Raw genomic sequence first — 22,294 nt, forward strand, 5'->3', positions numbered from 1 at the left:
CAATGAACACGTTTACATTCTATCACCGTTTATGCTAAATTCTGTAGTTAATAATTAAAAAATTGACCAGCACAGGCAGATTTTTGCCCATTACCCAGATTTCGCTTGTATGTTGACACCTTTACTGCCTTCCTTACCAGCTTATCCAATGTGCATCCGGTGCATGCCTGTTAACGTTTTGACATCAAATGTAGAGAACGTTTTATTTTAATTGTCTGAATATTGGTGTGCATGTAAACAATCTCAATGAAGAAACATGCTTTTTGCCCACAAAATAGTGTACAGTAGTTATGGCCTCTACCAGCAGGGCTGATTTTCTTAAGCTAACCAGCCAAACCTTGATCCCCTGGGATGGACAGTATGCGAATTGGGATGCAGCCTGTGTGCCCGATAGGGTAAAAGAGGAAGACAGAGAGAGATGTGTGCTTGCAAAGCATGAAGCATTCAGCGGAAGCTGCCAATTGGAAGTAAAGTACTGTGTGCAAGAGCAAATTAGCCTCCAGGGAGATCTTCACCTCAAATTGAAATTGACAGCAGGTGACACTCACAAACTCACAAACACTCACTTAAAATACCTCTGGCAGAGGTTGGCCTTATGCTGGGCCAGCCCAGGCCATACAGTCTGTCAATGGGGGGAGATTAATTAAATATTTTGTCTAGGCCTGAGAAGGGGAGGAGTTTTCTTTCTAGCCTTTTAAATAATTGAATACAGGACTTTGTCCAAAGAGTTCAAAGTATGCTTGAGTGTAAGGCATGCCAAGTTCAGACGCTCTCTGATATTTATTGCAGATAGCTTTTGCAGCTACTTGGTCAGGTCAAGTGGCATGCTGTTGTAAAAGATCTCATTTAAAGAATGCTAACTTAATATTCCTTGTACATTTTGCAAAGTGTATCCATTTAATCCACTCTCCTGTAGGCATCTGGCTAGCAGATTTCACTTTGTGGTAAAAAAAAAAAAAAAGAAATTGTTTCAGTGTCAGTCTCATTAACAGAGGTGATGCCCATTCAAAGCATTCAAAGTAATGGGGCACATGCCCCCTCAGATATTTGTGCCAAGATGAATTTAAATTGATTAGCTGATCTTCAAAAAACATATTTGTAACCCGGACACACACACACACACACAAGATGAGACAGTCACAATGTCGGATGAAAACTGCTTTATTTGCAAAAAGCAGGCAACAGTACAAAAAGGGGCAAGTCAAATGAAGAATGGTCAAGGGGTAATTGTAGGGTCAAAAGCCGGGGAATCAAAGAGAGTAAAGGGGGCAAATCCGGGAGAGTAGTCGAGGGGAGCGAGGGTCAAAGCCGGGGTAAACAGGATGTATACAAGATGGGACTAGAGGGAGCAAAAGACAGGGGAACAAGAGGAATAGGGGGGCTGGCAAGCTAAGAGGGAATCAAAGAGGAGTCAAAACTAGGCGAGACTAGCGAGGGGCAAAACACGGGAATCTAAATACAATAACCAACCCCAAACAAACGAAAGGATAGTGAGTTATATAGGGGCGAGTGCAGGTGTGAACAATGAAGGTGACGAGACGAGTGCAGGTGAAACTAATGTGTGGGGATTGGAAGTGCGTGAGTGCAGGTGGTCATAATGTTCAGGCTGATTGAGGCGAGTGCGCCAGAGGGAGGAGATAGTTTACGAGCAAGAGAGCTAGGGGAAGCATAGTGGGCGTGAGGGCTCGAGCGAGCAATGCGAGCGTCAGAACTCGAAGGGGGTGGAACGAGCAAGTAAGCACGAGGGAGTGCGCGTGTGTGAGAAGGGAGATAGTGTGCGTGTGTGAGGAAGCTCGAAGGGGCGGAGCGAGGGAGCGGGGTTCGTGACAATATTTTTACCTTTGGTAATTAAATTGAATGATTATTGCATGTAAAAAAAGAATGTGTATGTGGCAGAACTCTTCCTTCACCTTATAAATGTAGTTTTTTTGTCTGTCCAATTGAGTCATGTGTTCCGTTAAAGGCGACAAACTGTGGCTGCCTTGGATCACTCTCATGCGGAAGGTCGAGCAAATATGGGAAAGCACGATGTTAAGCTAACTAATTAATCAACTTATGTGCAGTTTTCTAAATGTGTCTGTCTCAGTGGAACATTCAGTCTCTTTTTTTTTCATAGTCTAATATAGATTATGTCAATATATTTGTTTGATTGGTTGCTGTTCATTTCCTTTGGTGCTGAAATGCATTTGACTGGTTTTGCAGCGTAACACATTCGGTTTTGCAGCGTAACACATTCTTTTCTTCATGTTGAAAGAAAGCAGCAGTTACTCTCTTTTCCAGTCATTATGAAACCAGTTTTTGTTTTTAGGTAATGAAAGGAAGTTTTACATGGTTCCTCTGTAGCAGCAGATTTTGTATCCGCTGAGAAAGGCGGCAGGCGGCTGAACAGATCGAAACGACCTGCGCTGTTTACATTCTCTGTCTAGGGGAAAACTGTAATGTGTCAAACAGTGATGGCATTTGTGATAACTGGTGTGATGAAGAGACAGTATTCCATGTATTCTCGGCATGTTTCAGAAGATGTAAGCCAAACAGATATGGTTTGCTTGTCGACATTTCCACAGTATTCGTCCAATCACTCTTGTTGTAAACGGGGCAGTGATTCTCTCGCCTATGGGTTCTTCTCTTTTATAAAATTGTGCATCCTCGTTCCCTTTACTTGCATTATTTCTTGGTGAATTGTCTGTGAAATATCAAAAATATTTTTTTTTATTTACTGTGAGCATTTTTGGGTGGATCCTTATTTTCTTTTTGATTCTCTCATGAATAAAATTTTTTTTTATCTCTCTGTGTATTATAAAAAGTAGGACTGTCGATTTAATTAATTAAAAAAATTAACACAATTAATCGCAATTCCCCCGGACCGTAAGAAGGAAGATTCCTGAGAAATGCAAGCTTGTAGTACCAACTGTTTACTCCAGAGGGCAGTAATTGAAATTTCAGCTGTGTGGTAATGCGCAGTTTATACAGTGAAGAAAACAACCATCCAGCAGATGGACCAACACAGATGCGTTGCATTCTTGCGTTCAAAACACTTAATGGAGTGCAAATCCGAACTAAGGTATCTCAAGATGTGTTCTAAGTATTAAACTATATTTATCTTGACACAGTGACCTAAACATTTTATGTTTATGATGCGACGCACCTGAGACGCTACACAAACGTGTCTGATGCAGGTGTACATTGATGGTCCTTAAACAAGCCCACATAATAAATCTTGAACTGATTGACAAATTCACTTGTGAAATGGATTGCTGTGAACTGTATGCCAATGATTGACTTATGTTCAATAATATGGTAATAAACAATACATTGTATTCTAAACCCGCTTTTTGTATTGTCATATCAATGATGAATTCTTCTGCCACAAGAATGTAATGCATTTTAATTATCTGAATATCTTTTATATAAATAATTTTTGAAATATTTAAAGATAACTATGTATAATTATTTCATCTTTATACTTAGACTATAGTCTTTAGACTCTAAGAGTGAGTTAGGCTACCTTTTGCAAATTAATGTTTGGTTTGGTTGTTCTTAAGTTGATATTTGATATATTTTATGTGTCATTTTATTTCTGTATTTAGATTTTTTTAAAGTGTATGTTTAAATACTCTGTAGTTGAAATTAGAGGTCAAACTAAAGAATTTAGCCCTTGGAATTAATGTATGAAATGGAGGTAGACAAAATGATAATACACCGTTGTAAATGTACTATTATACCATATCTATTGTTTTTTAGTGTTATTAGTACTCTCTTTTTTCTTGTTTTGTACTTAGTTAATACACCTGAAAGCATATATTACGATGATTTTATGAGCAGCTATGCGTAATGTTACTACCCACATGCTGTTTTAGGCATTCTAGGTGTTTTTATTTGTTCTATTGCTTTTACTTCATTTCTATTCATATTTTTGAATTTTACTCGTTATGTAATGAAGACACAAACAAAAAGAGGTATAAAACATGCATCTAAGGGTGAAAACACAGCTACACCAAACAAAGCACCACTACAATATTTTACTATCTGACTTTTCCGCTCTGATTTTGATGGCTTATACAGTTTTGTGCAAACAAAGGTTATAGTTATTAAGCTTATTTATTTTTTTAATGTCTGTTATCCTGTTGAAGGGCTGTGCTTATTGTCTAAGAAATGCATCTGATTGGTGTCTTGTGGAAATGACTCCAGCCTAATTATACTGGGCTTTGACCAACACACTCTCACGTCGAAATCATCAGGATTGCAATGACGCAATGAAAATGTTTTTATTTCATTTTTATAAAATAGAATATAATGGTAATAGCCACATGTTAAAAAGAACTAATATTACTGCTTTAGGTGTCAACCAAGCCCCCCAGCCATTACACCTATTTCAAATCTACTGAGTTTGCATGGATGATTTAAAGAGACACAAAATACAAACCGTTTTTTTTTTTGGTTAATCACATTACTAATTACTTTACTTTTAAGTTACTTTCTACAACACGTCACAAGTATTGTTTTTGTTTTTCCTCTTGTTTTCAAAATTTTTTAAATAATGTCTATTTTTCTCCTTGTTCATTGTCTCACCCTTCAGCTGTCACAGAAATACAAATAGACATATGGTATATATGAACATATGAATTCACATGTTAATTGTATTACACATAAATAATATATTTTTTGTAGAAATATTTGTAACCCAATGAATGTACTTAAAGTAAATACTTTCTTTGTAAGTCCGTAACTGTATAAATACTAGAATTTAAAATATAATGTGTTACATTACTTTTTGTAATTAGATTATGGTAAATAATTACTTTGTATTTCAGTTACACCAAACACTGGTTGTTGACATGGATCAATTATTTGTATTATATGAATAAATATGGAATGAGTAATCAAGTTTGTACACAGATGTTTCTTTTCTTAAAATAAATTGTTGGAGACATGGCGAGCTTAAATATGATGCATGTATAGAGCGTAACATTGACCGCCCACTTTTTAAACTGCCTAGGTTCCAGAACTACTATTATATTGGTTGTCCTATTTGGAGCTTGACGGCCGTGGTCAGTATGAACTACGTTGATGTTGTTATTGTGTTTCTAACAACAAAACTAACAGCATACAAGTTTGGAATAACATGAGGTTAAGTAATAATAACAGAACTTTTAATTTTGGGAAAACTATTCCTTTAAGAGTCGAAATTGTTTAGGGATCTTGAAATGTAATTAAATGATTTATTAGACTGGGGGAAAATACTGGGCTTAATTTTTACACTATTCCATGGGATTCTGGAGAGCATCCTGACAGAAAGCACTCATGCAACTGAAACACTCACACTTCCTCCGGCTAACCTAATGAGCTGTGCTTTTTTTTCCAGCGTTCCCATTTTTCCTCATTATGTCATTCACAGCATCAACACATTCAAGGGTACTTTTTGCACAAGTTTAATCAAAGTGAGACAAAACAAGTATGTTGTTTGTGCTGTAACTGGGGTATTTAATTCCCAGTAATGTGCTGAGCAGAGGGAACTGTTTTTTTTAATGGAGTAATTGATGAAATTACCAGAGCGGAGATTGGGTTGGAAAGAAGCCAGACTAGACAACAGAGTGATGCTTCAGGAATAGAGATACACAAACTCTTTCTCTGTCATAGCCTTTCCACTTACTGTGCTGTGAGCACGTGACTCTGGCACGCAAATGTTTGACTCTCTAGAGATCTGGCAGTACTGTCCAGCCACACAAGTTGTCCAGAAGCAGCTGTGTTACACAACACACTAAAGGCAGGTTATTAAAATGTCCAGGGGGGCTGGATGTTCATTGGAATTGCCCTTTACTGCTGACCTTAAACCTGTTTAGTATTTTGTTGTCGAAACAGACCAGGTTAAAGTGTGTTGGAGGTCTGAATGTTAAACTAAGCTCTCAACACTTTCAGCATACCGATAATGTACTGAACCTACATTATAATATATATAGTAAATCATAATTGTAGCTTTTATTATTAATTAAAGGTGAAGTGTGTAATTTCTATGTGGCTAGTGTCACTAAGGCCTCGTTTACAACTGGTGTTAAGATGCATCCCGGGTAATCCGATCACATGTGGTCAGGCTAGACACGTCGCTGTTTTGAACTGATCACTTAAATGCATCTCCTGTCACCACTTGTGATTTCGAGGGGAGGGTCTCTGATTTCACGACAACATCAATCACTATGCCAGTATGCTTTTGCATGATAAATGCTGTTGGGAAACGCGTCTTAGAGATTAAGCACTACTTACTTAGTGTTAACTTACATTCTACATAGTGCTTCAGGAAACCTAGCTAGTGACAGTTTGATCATTTTTGTTTGACTTTTGTGAGATTTATCGTTTTAAGACCTATGTATTGTGCTATTTACACTTTTTGCTCATTGTGCTGTTATTTTGATTTGCGTTCGAGGAAATTCCATTGCAATAAACATTCTTTACTCCCGCGTCCTGACTCCCGACTAAACCCGAATAACCGAAGTTGACTGGCGCATGCATTCAAATCTACTTGGTGTGTGGATTGTTAAAAACAAATGAGGATTAGAAATTAGGTTTATAGATTATATATTTAGAAATAAAGCTTGCATAATAAAACGTCAGTGCCTCTGATATCGAAAAGCTGCACACCCATGAGAGAATATAGAAAGCTCCAACTTGAGGCATTCATGAATGCTATTCATCGCAATTCATTTACATTTGAAGCCAGAATTGCAGCCTGCCTTTTTGCTTTTGTATCCTGATGTAATGAACATTAAGCCTTACCTTTTTTTTTTCATCAGAATTTTTTTTTTTAACAAAAGTTCTGGGGCTTCAGCCCTGTTAGCCAGGATCTAGCTATGCCACTGTTTAAAGGGATAGTTCACCCAAAAATTTTAATTCTCTCATCATTTACTCACCCTCATGACCTGCCAGACTTCCTTTCTTCTGTTGAACTCAAACTATGATTTTCAGAAGAATATTTCAGCTCTGTAGGTTCATAAAATGAAATGTAATGGTGACCAGAACTCCAAAAGCTCCAAAAAGTACATAAATTCAGCAAAAAAGTAATCCAAACTCCAGACTCCAGTGGTTTAATCAATGTCTTGTGAAGCGATCCAGTTGGTTTTTGGTGCAAACAAACACTTCCTAGCACCATCTAGCACTCTGTGTATGCGTAAAATGCTAGGAAGTATAATCCAGCTTGGAATCATGATAGCCAAGAAGACTGCTGTCAAGATGTACTGTAAATACAAAAAAACTAGTTATATTTTGGTCTGTTCTCACCCAAAAACAACTGGATCCCTTCAGAAGACACTGGTTAAACCACTGGAGTCTTATGGAGTACTTTTATGCAGATTGTATCTCCTTTTTGGAGCTTCAAAGATCTGTCCACCATTCACTTGCTTTATATGTACCTACAGAGCTGATATATTCTTCTAAAATTCTTTGTTTGTGTTCAGCAGAAGAAAGAAATTCATACACATCTGGGATGGCATGAGGGAAAGTAACTGAAGAGAGAATTGTCCTTTTTGGGTGAACTATACTTTAATGCTGACCACTTGGAATCGAATCACCCAAAATCTTAATATTAGGTTTAAACAGGGTCTAAATGGGCCAAATTGTTATTATTGAAAAATAATTATTTAAACATTTGTCTGCCAAACTGATCATGACAGATCTATCTATCTTTCTATTCATAAGAAAATCAAACAGTTTGGAAACAACATGAGAGTGAGAAGATAATTACATATTCCCTCAGGTGGCATGGCAACAGAAGAAGAAATATTTGTCTGGTGGCTCCTTTGTTGTTTCAAATTTATATCTCCTATACCTCCCTCTAAAAAAAATACATACACTCGCTCTGAATTCTTTATTTTCTCTTTTCCCGAAACTGAAAGCCTTGGCGGCTCTAAGGGCAGGTGTTGCCTGAGATGAAAGCGAACGTGGAATAAACGAGTGTGCTTGTAATGATGAGGTACTTCTCAGCGTCCCACCGTTTCTTTTCTCTATCTCTGTTCTCTAATTTTCCATAAGCGTCTGATGTCTTGCTTATTACCACTGGCCTCTGAATCTGCGCAATAATTAGCAAAGCCAAATAAACACGGGGTGCCCACGGATGCATGAAGGTCGTTAGGTGTCATACATCACTCTACGCTGGATGGCGTGGGATTTGGGAGGGGGGCAGAGGAACGGATGACAGTATTGATTATTTTTTCTCCTTCGTTTGAGTTATTGGATGTGTGATGTCGTTGCATGTGCTGATGTTGCAGAGAGTTTTAGCTGCACAGGGATATATGATTCTAATGGCTGGGACTTACTATTTGTGTGTGTGTGTGTGTGTGTGTGTGTGTTACGTATTTATAATACAAATATAAGTACTATTCAACTACAGTTACAATTTGAATCATTGGTCATTATAATATAGTTACATTCAAAAAGTATTTTGATTACTGAAGCAATTACTTTGCATTTTATTTTCATTTGTTTAATTTAATATTTAGTCCTTTCAGATGGAAAACATTTATACATATAAATGATGCGATCCAAAGTGCATTTGAACAGCGGTGAAACACTTTCTTATGATGTGTTACATTCATATGAGCAGACAGAGAAGTTTGATGTTTGTAGCAGAAGAAAATTGTCAGCTTTACGCTAAGCTAAAATGCTATTTCTAGCCATTTTACATGCACATGTTACCAGACACGATCATATTTTTTTTATCAAGAAAATTCACGTTGGATCATATTTTCTTTTTTTCTAGGAAGACCTTTGATATTAGGGCAAAAATCGTATTCTTGATAATAATATTTGTATTGTTTTCCTGTAAAAATATAAAAAAATCCTTCAAATAAGATCAATTTGATTTATTGATTGTTTCAGAAAAAACACTGCATAAGATATTTAGGTGTTTCAGAGAACGTATTTTTAACATTTTGTCTTACTGTACTGGCAGAGTTTTAAAGTATTTAGTATACGTTACTGACCTTGAGTAATCTAACGGAATACATTACATGATCTCTTTCCATCCCTGTTTGGTGTTCAGGGCAGTAAACAGTTCTTGCTCAGACTATGGGTCTGAAAATTCTTTAATCAGTCTTTAATAATTCTTTAATTTGATTATTAATGACAAATAATCAAATTATTTGTCATTTATCTTTCTTATAATGGTTGTCGAACATGGCTAATTCCATTTTAAATTTCCTTACATATTATAGTGAAGGTACATAGACACTTTAATCCTTACCGTGTGTATTCATACTACCAAATTTCCATACATTAATGGCGTAGACATACAGACAGTTTGATTTCATTCTCAACATACATACTGTTCCTTACAGAATAAATAGGTTAAGCCATCATTTAAAATCAGATTGTCTTTTTTCATGATTCACTGACCATTATTAACACACTCAAAGCATCACTTCTCATCGCAGATGACTAACTTGGGTCATAAGAGACCATGGTCACGTGGCCTTTGCCAGCTTTACTGTAACTTCCAGTCACTGCAAAAATAAATTAAAAGTGGAGATTTATAGTAAAAAAAGGACTTAAATATTGATCTGTTTCTCACCCACACTTATCATATAGCTTCTGAAGATATGGATTTAACGACTGGAGTCGTATGGATTAATTTTATGCTGGCTTTACATGCTTTTTGGACCTTCAAAGTTCTGGCCACCATTCACTAGCATTGTATGGACCTACAGAGCTCAGATATGGGTCTCATCAGCAAGAACGACGAGTCAGCATACAGAGAGGAGGTGCAGCGGCTAACAGAATGGTGTAGAGCCAACAACCTGTCTCTGAATGTGGACAAAACAAAAGAGATGGTTGTTGACTTTGGGAGAGCACAGAGTGAACATCGACGGCTCCTCTGAGGAGATCGTCAAGAGCACCAAATTCCTTTGTGGTCACCTGGCGGAGAACCTCACCTGGTCCCTCAACACCAGCTCTATTACCAAGAAAGCCCAGCAGCGTCACTACTTTCTTCGAAGGCTGAGAAAAGCACATCTCCCACCCCCCATCCTCACCTCATTCTATTGAGGGAGTATTGAGAGCATCCTGAGCAGCTGCATCACTGCCTGGTTTGGGACTTGCACCGTTTTGCACCACAAAGCCCTGCAGAGGATAGTGAGGACAGCTGAGAAGATCATCGGGGTCTCTCTTCCATCAAAGACATTTACACCAAACGCTGCATCCGCAAAGCAACCAGCATTGTGGATGACCCCACACACCCCTCACACAAACTCTTCACCCTCCTGCCGTCTGGCAGTATTCAGGCTCTCACGGCCAGTCAGTGTAACAGCTTCTTCCCCCAAGCCATCAGACTCCTCAAAACTCAGAGACTGGACTGACACACACACACACACACACACACACACACACCTGTACACCATCCAACTTTTGCGCATGTCCAGAGTTGCACTTAATTCATTGTCACTTTATACCTGGCTGCTACCTCAATAACTGCTATGTCCATAGAACACTATTTCAGAGAATGTTATGTTTACATTTGGCATTTTTAGAAAGTGTCATCTTTTTGCACTACTCGATTACAAATGTGTACTGGTCGGCGATGCACTGTCTCTCACTGTGCCTATTGTCCTGTTACTTTTAGTAATTATTGTACTGTCCCGTACTTTTTGCACACGTTTGCACGTGCACTTTATATAGGTATGTTATTTAGTCTGTGTAGTCTCATGTGGTTTTGGGTTTGTCCTATGTTGTTTTATGTAGCACCATGGTCCTGGATGAACGTTGTCTCGTTTCACTGTGTACTGTACTTACTGTATATGGTTGAACGACAATAAAAACACTTGTCTTGACTTGACTATTTTTCTACAAATCTTTGTTTGTGCTCTACAGAAGAAAGTAAGTCATACACATGTTAAGTTTGTAATATTTTTCCACATTTATTCTCCTCTGTGTAGTACTACTTTACATTGCCTTAAGAATACATGTAGCCTTTAAAAGGTGTGCTATCATTTCTTTTGTTAATTTGTCATTTGTTGTGTTTGATATATTTATTTATTTATTTACATTACTGTGTAAAAGTCTTATGCACGTAAGATATTTCCCCAAATAATTTGTCTTAAGATGGTTATTTTTATCTTCAGCTTTAGTGTGTCAATAGGAAATATAAATGTTAGATTGCCAAAATTACTTTTGCAAATACAAAAATTATAACAGAAGAACAGGGATTCCTGCAACAGATGTCATGGCCCCCACAAACTTTTCACCCCCAATGGAAGCCTGCAAAAAGTATGCTGCATCAAACCAAAATGCATTAAAAAATAAATTAAAATACTTCTATTTTACATAAACTTATCCTAGGATGCCCAAAGAGAGAGAAGACATTTTCTCTGAGACAGCTTGAAATTGCTGCAGGCTACATCTGGTAGTACTGATAGCGAAGTATTGCTGTGGCCCCTCCCACCAGATATATCATAAAATTATTGGGTTTTAGGACCCTACAGGCTATTCCTTGGGAAGTCTGACTTTCCCTATCGACAGCCGAACACTACTAAATCAACAAAGCAGCTGCACTTCTGTGGCCTTTGTAGCCTAGCTTGAACGGCAGGGAAAATTTTGAGCCTCAGGGCCTTTTTATTGAAGTTGCCTTGCGGTCCATGGTTTATCAGAGTTAATGCAGATTTAATGTTGCAGAGACTCTCTCATACTGTGTGTGTGCGTGTGCGTGTGTGCGTGTGTGTGTGTGTGTGTGTGTGTGTGTGTGTGTGTGTGTGTGTGTGTGTGTGTGTGGGCAGGTTTCAGGTTTTTTTAGGTTACAAACTGACAATTACAAGGGTATTATGCAAAAAAATTGGTTTATGAGGGCATTTCTAGTGTCCCCATAATTCAAATCGCTTAAAAAATACATACTAAACAATGTTTTATTGAAAATGAAAAAATTTAGAATTTTTTTTGTGAGGGTTAGGGGAGAGAATCTATAGTTTGTACAGTATAAAATAATTATGTTTCTGGAGAGTCATAATGATAGCTGCACCAACAGCTATCTATAGCTCTGTGTGTGCGTGCGTGCGTGCGTGTGTGAGTGAGTGGAATAGCAAGAGATGTGCTTTAAACTATACATAATAAGACAAATACAACAAATACAACCAGCCTACAGCAGAATTGCCCTAAGCAATGTTGCATTCTTGCATTCCGCCCTGTTCTTGTAAAACTAACCGCTTCTAACCACAGACAACCATACAACTTTGCGATGCTGTTTGCGAATGTTCATTTAAACTATGGTTTGAGGAAACATCAAATTGTTTAACTGTGTCAGTAACGATGGAACTTGCGACCGTAGTTGGCTAACGATGCTTTTGGCAAACGCAACCCAGAACAACTGTTGAACTGAATAGGCATTCATAATATTTAGACTAAACAACTGGTCACAGAATCATGCGTCACCCAAGCAGAATACTCTGAACTGGCAACTGCATCAGCACAATCTTCTATTAACTATGTCACATGAGTACCGCAAAGCAAATCTAGCTGACAAGAAATAACAACATTCACCAGAGCTTATGCGATTCGCTTTACTTCCAGTAGGATTTCAAAGATCAGCCTTCAATGCAACTTAGCAGATTGTAAAATATAGCAGGTGTTGACTCCTGGACTGTTATATTTGTCAAGACAATACAATTGTGGATTAATGCAGAGGGTACAACTGGTTTAGGGCAAGGGAACACTGTGTAAATTGGATGCAGAAAGAACAATGTTCTTATTTCGGCCACTTCAACTTAATCAACTTAATGGTGAAATCTGCGGTTATTCAATTCTTTCTCCTATGCTATCTTACTATGGATGGATATGTAAGCCATTTGTTGGTTGATTCTCCAAAACTACAGAGTCAACCAAAAACTTTAAACATTATGCTTATAAAACGTGTTTGAAAATGACAGTGTTTTTGTCATTTCGTTTGGCGCCACTAGGGGTACATATTTTGAGAGCGTAATTACGGGCTGTTGAGCCTTTTTTATCGTAAGGTATTCTTCAAGTTTATTATTCTGTTGGATTAGAATATCGTAAATAATGCAGACTGGCCTAAATACCACCATCTGTTGTTTGGAGCTAATTTATAGATATTAAAAAATTGAAGTGTGTTTTCTTGTCTTTGCTGGATTTGAGAAAACTTGACACAACTTTTAAAATGACAGCAGATCATATTTTCTGTGTTCTGTTGTGACAAATACATTAACATGTGTTGCTGTTAAGTTGGAAGCAAGCATGACATTTCCAATTTGTCTTCTAAGCACAAATCACTTGTTTGGAAAAGGCCAACATTAATTTTTATTTTTCTCTGTACTACAAACAGTGGAGAAGTAATTTTTCTAAGACTTTGGCATATTCAGATAACAATAAAAGTTTGGTTTCTGGGGAAAAACAATGTAGATTCAGTTCTCTCTGCTATGTTTCTTGACACACTTTCACAGGCACTCCAAACAAGGAGTAGCTATGCAGATCAGATTTTGTAAAATTATGTACAGAATATTTTGCCAGTGGGGCTCTTTTAATCACAGTATGCATGGCATAACTGAAGTCACCATAACCCACCGAGATAAAAGGCCATTCATTTTTTGCCTGTTACAATTTTTTAAAATGTGGGTACTTTTCTTATTAAATATTGCTTTACATGAAATGGCATTGCGGGCCATTTTACTTCTATTCAACAACTACAAAAAATGTGGAGCGGGACTTGATTTTATTCTTTTGGAATCGGTTGAATAGTGAAAAGTGGGAGTTCCATACCAGAATGGAGCCAGGCCGAATGTGAGTTTGCATTCAGTTGTGGAATATTCCTTTCCTGTAACAATGCACCCACTTTTGAGAAGGCTTTTTGATAGGGACGTGGAAGCCAAAGGTTAAGGTTGTAAGTCAAATACACCCTCAACCGCATCTCAATGTATCCCAAAGGTAACTCTTCTTTTTCAAACCGCTATTTGCTACATTATTTAAAAAAAAAATAATATTTTAGAACATAAACGTCTGCCTGGAGTACAAAAATATGCAAAACATTCCATAAACTTCCAAGTCCCTTCACATATATCTAGAGATCAGGATGACATAGAGACTTGTAAGCAACCATCTTGCAAACATTTATTAATGCCTAAGCAACAACATAGAAAGTAATTGGCCAAAACATTTCCATCCCGACATTGCATAAATATAAACAAGTGTCATAAAAATGGAAATACATTTTTGAACTTATAAATTGCTGTGATAATCCAAAACCATTTTGACCAAATTCAAGTTTCAAATTCGTTTTTTACTGTTTTTAAACGGGTCTAGAATGACCCCAACATACCATGAGGGTTAAACCGGAATTAAATTGCTGTGTTAACTACTGGCAAAATTTAAGAATGGTTGATAAACGGTGGCCTAAGACAGGGGAAATTATGATTCATGTTTACTTTTTAAAAGTACAAATAATAGCTACTTATAATTGTAAATGGAAACCAGGAAATAGACAGGTGATTTTCTGTTGCCTCTCTCAGCCAGATAGTTTTATAAAAGTATGTTAATATTCAGAATACAGACAAAGGAATGATGATAGGCATAGCTTACTTTGGGGAGATGTGTGAATGGCTTTCGCTGCAGATGGCACATGAGTGAATGGGCATTTGAGAGTATTTGAGTAGATTTTATTCCTTTTGTAGATGTTCATGTTGAATTCTGACTGAAAAATGTAAACAAAGTAGTAGGTGGAGCTTCAAGTCATACCTACCGATGACATGGACCAATGGCAGCAAGAAGGTATTCAGCAGCCGGTTAGAAGTTTTCCTAACATTTTGCCCAGGCAAGCTGTTACGAACCACCAAAACGAATGCAAAAACACCTTTGTGGCCAGATTTTGTACTAAATGACATCATACCAATTCGTATGAAGTATATCTTGGCCTTTAGGGTGGCTCTTTGTCAAACCTGGGGGGATTTCCCCTTGTTAATTTTTCCGTTGGGGGTCCTCCTTGATCATTTTGCATCAGAAATATCTGATGGGGCACATGGAAAATTTAGCCCCCACCATTGTCCATGTTAGATTTGTTGTGCTATAAACATTGGCTCCACTGTAGTGCTTAATGAGCTATAATTTCAGTAAATTTAATTACTTATCCTTACATATTATTCCGTAATAAACTACAAATGTTCTTTGCAACAACAACACTCTTGCACTCCCTGACAAATTCTCATATATGTTTTATAGCTAGAGCAAATAATTCATTATATAACCTTCTCTTCCAAAAATGTATTAAACCTCCCTCCTCAGATTGGTGAATACTGTTCCCGCCCCCATGACACCTCCTTGGCCATTCATCATTGGCTGTTGTTGCTGCCCATCTCAATCACTTTGGTTTCCTACCCTAGTTTGGGTATGATGAACGAGCTGGAGAGGCTCTCATCTATCTGCCCGGCACCTCCATTTATCGGCGTGGCTGAAAAATAGATGGTGTATGAAGTGTAATTTGGTGCAGTAGTGAGGCTGCTGTCCCAGTGGATGTGTCGTGGGACTTTGATTAAATCCTTCTTAAAGGAAATCGATACATTCTTTATTAGGCCTCTCCTTCTACAAACCTGCCCCTTTTCCTTCCTTGCACATCTAATCCACACACAAAAGGGGAGTGGGATGAGATACAGGAGTGATGGGTGGGGGGGGCATGCAGAATGCTTTTGGGGCTAAAATTAGGAATGACCAGGAGAGGATGAATAAAGACGAATCTGGCTCAAGGAAAAAGAGGAAAGCGTTGGGGGGTGTCACGTTTAAATGTGTTTTTGTTCATGCTTTGTGTTAATGTCTTCTATTTTTTTGTTAAGTTCCTGTTTTATTGTCATGTGTTCATGTCATGTTATTTCCTGTTCCCTCATGTGATCTTGTCATGTGATTCCACGTTCATGTGTCTTGTTTTCATTAGTTTATTGTTTGAGTATCTTGTATTTTTAGTAGTGTTTTTATTAGTTAGACTTGTTATTGGTTGTCATTGTCATGTGTTTGCCCATGTCCATGTATTTAAGCCCTCATGTTTGCCATTGTCTTTTGTCAAGTATTGTTGATTGTTGATGTCTTTGTTCTGTCAAGTCAAGACATTTATGTTTGTTTTGTTTTGTATTCATGTTTTTTGATTCCACGTTGTAATTAAACTGCACTTGGGTTCTTACTTCATCATCGTGTTCGTCGTCGTCATCTGTTCCTGTCTGTCATTGCTAAGCCATCATTACAAGGGGGATGGAGGAGACAACAGAGAAGGGAAAGGCTAATGCTGATTTGGGTGAAAAAGAGAATGAAGGAAGCAGAAGGAAAGACCAAATAAAAGAGAGGGAGAAAGATCTTAGTGAGCTGCCTACCAAGATAGCATTAGGGACCATTCACACTGGATGTGTTATTGCATCCATCTGCAGTGTTTTTCAATTGTTTTTCTATGTATACCCGCACTATCACGGACATCTTTGACAGTTGTGCCGCATCTCGCACATGAGCGCAACATTTGCAGAGTGTTTAAAAACCTGCATTCTGTATCATTCGTTGTGCTGCGCCAAGGTATTTTTAAACACATAAACGCAAAGAGTTAGGGGCAGTTCACTCTGGATGCGTTATTGTCTCTGTGTGCATTGCTTTTCAATTGTTTTTTATGTAAACATGCGTTAGACGACGTCTTTGGCTACATCTTGTTTTTTTCTGTGTCTCGCATGTGAGTGTCTCTTTTTTGACATGCCATGACAATTTAAAAGAACTACAACTTTTAAGCGAGAAGTTGCTCTGTTTCATTAGTGCACTGCGTCATTGATTCACAGAAGTATATGTGTACCCCAGGGGGTACTTAAGAAGAATAAAGACTTATAATATTAATGATAATTCTAAATTATATACTGGATAACATGAGTTAAAAGGAACACATTTGTGGTTAACCTTGATGAAGGGGTATTCAGCATTACTGAAGGGGCTTTGGGGGCACATAATAGAAAAAAGGTTGGGAAACACAATGCTTCCTTTAATCTTTTGGCACAAATCTAAGGCAGCATTTCATGTATCATTTATCCTTAGACATGATTCCCTATGTAGACAGTAGACAGCAAGGCAGCCCACTCATTTGGGACCGAAGCCCTTCCAATGAGAAACCTAATTCCCTTCATGCATGCCCCATGCTGCATGCCACTCTACTCTAGTGGATTAAACAGAATCAGAAAAGATCAACAGTCAATATTGCAAATGCTAAATAGCTGGCAAACATAAGCTATGCCGCAAGTCATGAATTGAGAGTGAGAATGAGAACTAATGAACAAGCCCACACAGAATCTGCAGACGATTTTTGCATTTTCTGTGATGATTTTGGGAGAAAATCTGCAGAATGGATTTAAATATGGTCAAATGTGTTAAGTACTGTAAGTCCCTTTGAAGCAAATCAATTCATTTGGTGGCCATCTTGGTAAGGTTATTTATGCAATACAAATGACTGATATATGTCAATAACTTGTAATTTGCTTCCCTCGTCTCGCTCCAACCGCTTAAGGTTTCTTTCTTTTCTGTGGTACGCAAAAGTTATTTTAAAAGTTAATCATGGTTAGGTTTATGGTTTGGGTAAGAGGTTAGACTTGTTATGGTTAGTTTTAGGTTTGGGGTCAAACTTAGGAAAAATTTTAAAAACATCGTTCATTGGTTTGTTTTTTTCTGAAGTAGAAGTCGAATATTCATATGATTTCTCATTTTATTATTACGACTTGTCATGAGACAAGGTTGGATTTTTCTTTGTTCAACCTTCAATTACACCTTTACAAATTCAAGAGGCATTAAGAGATCCAACAGATGGTAAAATCTTAGAAAAGCAACTGATTGGCTCTTTATTTCTAAAAACAGGATGCTAGTATGAAGCAAAAGTCACAGTTCAAAAACCTCTATTGCCCAAGTCATTATAACAAGGAGGAAGACAAAGAATACATGCTTCAAAGACTTGACCAATCTCCAGCAATGCTGAGATGTATAGAGACACTGATAATAAGAGGAGAAACGTTTCTTGCACCTTCCAGTTCACTTGCTCTGAAAAAATTGTGTGATTATCAGACACGGTCAGAGGGGTCTAAACAACCCTCACTGTAGACCTAATTTCAGTCATACATGGGAAACAGTCGATTGACCCTGACAGTCTTTGCTTTTCCCTGAATTTGCATTCAGCAGAACTAGAATGGCTCTAATAAGGAACAGCGGTGCCCTAATACTGCAGCAGTCACAAGTACCATGTCTTTTAACTTCTGATATTTTTCTGTTCTCATTATAAGTTACAATACTGTTCTCTTAACTTAATGTAATTGGAATCAAAATAGAACCCTCTCAATGACATCCGCAACTAGGGACCCAAAAAACATTATTTTCTGTTAATGTGATCATAATTATGACCCATCAAATATCATAATCTCTCTATTGCTTGATTTTACCACTACTGCTTTTTTTCTACACTGTTTACAAGGTTCGCACAAGGTCCTTGAAGTGCTAAAAGTTTTAGAAATTTTGTTTAAGAATACCTTGTTTTGATGAAAAGTGCTTGAGATTAAAGTGGATCATTTCCTCCATCTAATGTTTGTCCATCAAAGATGAGGTGCACTCCACTTTCATTGAATAGATATTCTTTATATCCTTTCTGTTCATTACTGTCAGATATAAAAAGTGAAAAGAAATATTAATTTTAATCTCACACAGCATGGATAAGCTACAGAAACCGAGAGATTCTCGTTGATCATGTGCATTTTGCTCGCACATTTTTTTAGAAAAGAAAAAGTTTTCTGTAATATTTTGAAATTTTTTGAGATAATATCGAAACATGAACCTCATATCGTATATATCGAACCAAATCGTGAGATAAGAATATCGTCCCATCCCTATTTGCAAACCATTTTATTTCCCCAATCTGGTGCTTTTTCAAGTGAAACAGGATATTCAACAAGAAAAAAAGAGCGGGCTTCATTTTATCCAGTGAGAATTGATTGCACAACATGATCACACAGGAAATCGACATTGCTACCATATGTTTCTTTACCCTGAAATCAATTCCATTCTGCCAGTTTACTAATAAGCATCATCTTCCATCAGACAATTTTGCATCAATTCAAATGTGTTTAACTTTTTTTGTGGCCCCGGGTTCTGGTCTCATGGAAGCCCGGTAGTAAACGCGTACTGTAAACATTGTCATTTGTGAACGTGGTTGCATTTTCCCTCTAAGATTACATTTTTACTCCACTGAAGGTTTGGTTTAGGGTTGGGGTTTGAGTTTGAGTTAAAGCATATGATTAATAAAAGCTCTAGTCCTCTTCACTGTTTTACATCATTTACAACAAAAAATACAAATCATTTTACAACTCGCTTTTGGCGCCACTCTGTGGACATTTCACCCAAAATCTGGAGCTCACACTTGCCAATGCGTTCAACAAAAATTCCAGCTTCGGCCACTGTCGCCAAATTCACAATTTGATCAGTTATATATATATATATATATATGTATATGTATATTAGGTCTGTCAATCCATTAACATTTTTAATGGAATTATTTACATGATGTCCCGATTAATTAATCGCGATTAATTGCATTTTTTATTAAATGAATCGCACTGAATTAACGTGTTAAATCGGCAGCCCAAATATATATATATAGCTGTAACGAAGACTACATAAGAACTACGCATATGGGATCCATATGCGGTTTTATTAGAGAGAGCAGACTCTCAGATAATACAGGTGAGGTTCAAGAGACAAGCAAACAGGGATATCACAGGTAGGCAGTATCGTAGTCAGACAGGCAGAGGATCAGGGCAGGCAGCAGATGGCAAATAGCAAAGAGACAGGCGTATATACAAGAAGGGCAGGTGGCAAACAGACGTAATCGATAATACAAGGCAAGGTCAATACACAGTAGGTCAGTAATAGTAGAATAGTTACAATTAGAATTCTTTTTTTCAGAACTTCTTAAACTACTTCAAAGAGTTCTCATAAAAAAATCCTCCACGTGCAGCAATGACAGCTTTGCAGATCCTTGGCATTCTAGCTGTCAGTTTGTCCAGATATTTCCCCCCACGCTTCCTGTAGCACTTGCCATAGATGTGTCTTGTTGGATAAGAATAAGAAATGATATTCACTTCTCATGCACTTTACAGTCTAGCAGATCCCACAAAAGCTCAATGGGGTTAAGATCCATAACACTCTTCCAATTATCTGTTGTCCAATGTCTGTGTTTGTTTGCTCACTGTAACCTTTTCTTTTAGTTTTTCTGTTTCAAAAGTGCCTTTTCTGTGCAATTCTTCCCATAAGGCTGCACCCCTGATTCTTCTCTTTACTGTTGTACATGAAACTGGTGTTGAGCGGGTAGAATTCAATGAAGCTGTCAGCTGAGGACATGTGAGGCGTCTGTTTCCCAACTAGAGACTCTTGTTTAGTTGTACATCTGGCCTTCCACATCTCTTTCTGTCCTTGTTAGAGCCAGTTGTCCTTTGCCTTTGAAGACTGTAGTGTACACCTTTGTATGAAATCTTCTGGGTTATTTTGGCAGCTTCAAGCATTGTATAGCCTTCATTCCTCAAAACAATGATTGACTGATGAGTTTCTAGAGAAAGCTGTTTCTTTTGCTATTTTTGACCTAATATTGACTTTAAGACATGCCAGTCTATTGCACACTGTGGCAATTCAAAAATAAACACAAAGACTATGTTATTCTTCATTTAATGAACCAAATAGCTTTCAACTGTGTTTGATATAATGACAAGTTTTTTTCTAGTTCCAAATTAGCAATTTAGCATGATTACACAAGGATAATGTGTTGGAGTGATGGCTGCTGGAAATGGGGCCTGTATAGATTCTAGGCTTTGTGGGGGCCATGATATCTGTTGCAGGGCTCCCTGTTATTCTGTTCTAATCTTTTCTATTTGCAAAAGTAATGTTTGGGAGGCTAACACTTATATTTCCTATTGACACACTAAAGCTGAAGATATAAATAACCATCTTAAGTCAAATGCTTTTGTGAAGTCTTTTGCACAGTACTGTATATATATATATATATATATATATATATATATATATATATACACATATAAATGGTATATAAATGGTTCTGATGGTATATGATCTAATTCATTTTTCACATTAAGAACAACTGTGTATTGAGAAAGTAAATCCAGTCAATTCTGACTTCATATGGAATAAGGGAATTCTCACCTGTGTTTCATTTAAGAGTTAACTTAGATATTTCTAAAATTCCTAAAAATAGAAGCGAATGAGACTTTTGAAATACATACAGTAGGAGTGTAAAGGGGAAAACATTATGTAGATAGCATAGCTTAGATTATTTAGTTTTGGAAGTATGTGATGAGAAATATGTGAGTTTAGATTTAAATATCTGTCTTTTGTTAGCAGTATTTGGCGTCTTGGCACAGTTTGAGACACTCCTTGATCTCTGAAACTGTGGAAAAGCATATGAGATTAATATGGTCTTTTTCTGAGAAATCAGGAGACTGAAGCAAAAGTCTCCTTTTGGGATTTGTTTGAGTTCATTACTGTTTATGAGAAACAATTGAGATATCAAAGAGATCTCATATGTGATATTTCCTTCCACTGGGCTATCATTAACACTTTTACCAAGTGTGCTAATTATGTCTAACTAAGTCTGATTTCACTGCATATGGAGTTTTTGTAGTGAATCCTACCCATGAGAAAAGACTCCATCAGAAGTGCTGTGCTGTTGTCAGTAGAGCTTTGATCACTTTTTCATTAATTAGGCAATATATATATATGCAGGGGCGGACTGGCCATAGGGAGAACCGGGACTTTTCCCGGTGGGCCGCCCATGAAACGGGGCCAAACAGGTCAGGGCTTTCCCATAATCAGGAAGTTTCACAGGATAATGTTCACTCAACGACAAAATCAGCACCTTTTAGAGGGCCAGCTATAGGCTTCATTGTCTAGAAATAGTCCTGATCATAAGAACATGTAAATTATGTTTATGTGGCTTTTGAGAAACATCGCTTTGACAAAGCCAAAGTATATCAAATGTAAGTGTCAAATTGTAATAATTAGCCTGAAAATAGCATCATATATGTTTTGCATCTTGCTGGTTGTGTAAATTTGGCATTTGTTGTTGTTATTTAAATTAAACAATTATTATATTATATTATATTAATACAATAAAATGCTATATTACAGTAATGAAAATCGCAATTGAAAACAATGGGAATTAAGAAAAAGCTCCAAGTCAAATTCCATTGCGGAAATAAGTAATTGTGCTTAATTCTCATGAAAATAATTACTTAAAGCATGGTTCACCCAAAGATGAACA

General features: G+C 37.2%; 1 protein-coding gene across 1 annotated transcript in view; it reads left to right on the forward strand.

The window, feature by feature from the left end:
• The window catches only part of LOC127646743 (RNA-binding protein Raly-like), a 132,826-nt gene that overhangs the window by 66,443 nt on the left and 44,089 nt on the right, over positions 1–22,294 (forward strand). The gene's annotated exons all lie outside the window — the stretch shown is intronic.

This window comes from Xyrauchen texanus, chromosome 7 (genome assembly GCF_025860055.1).
Source record: "Xyrauchen texanus isolate HMW12.3.18 chromosome 7, RBS_HiC_50CHRs, whole genome shotgun sequence".
In the NCBI taxonomy this organism is placed as follows: domain Eukaryota; kingdom Metazoa; phylum Chordata; class Actinopteri; order Cypriniformes; family Catostomidae; genus Xyrauchen; species Xyrauchen texanus.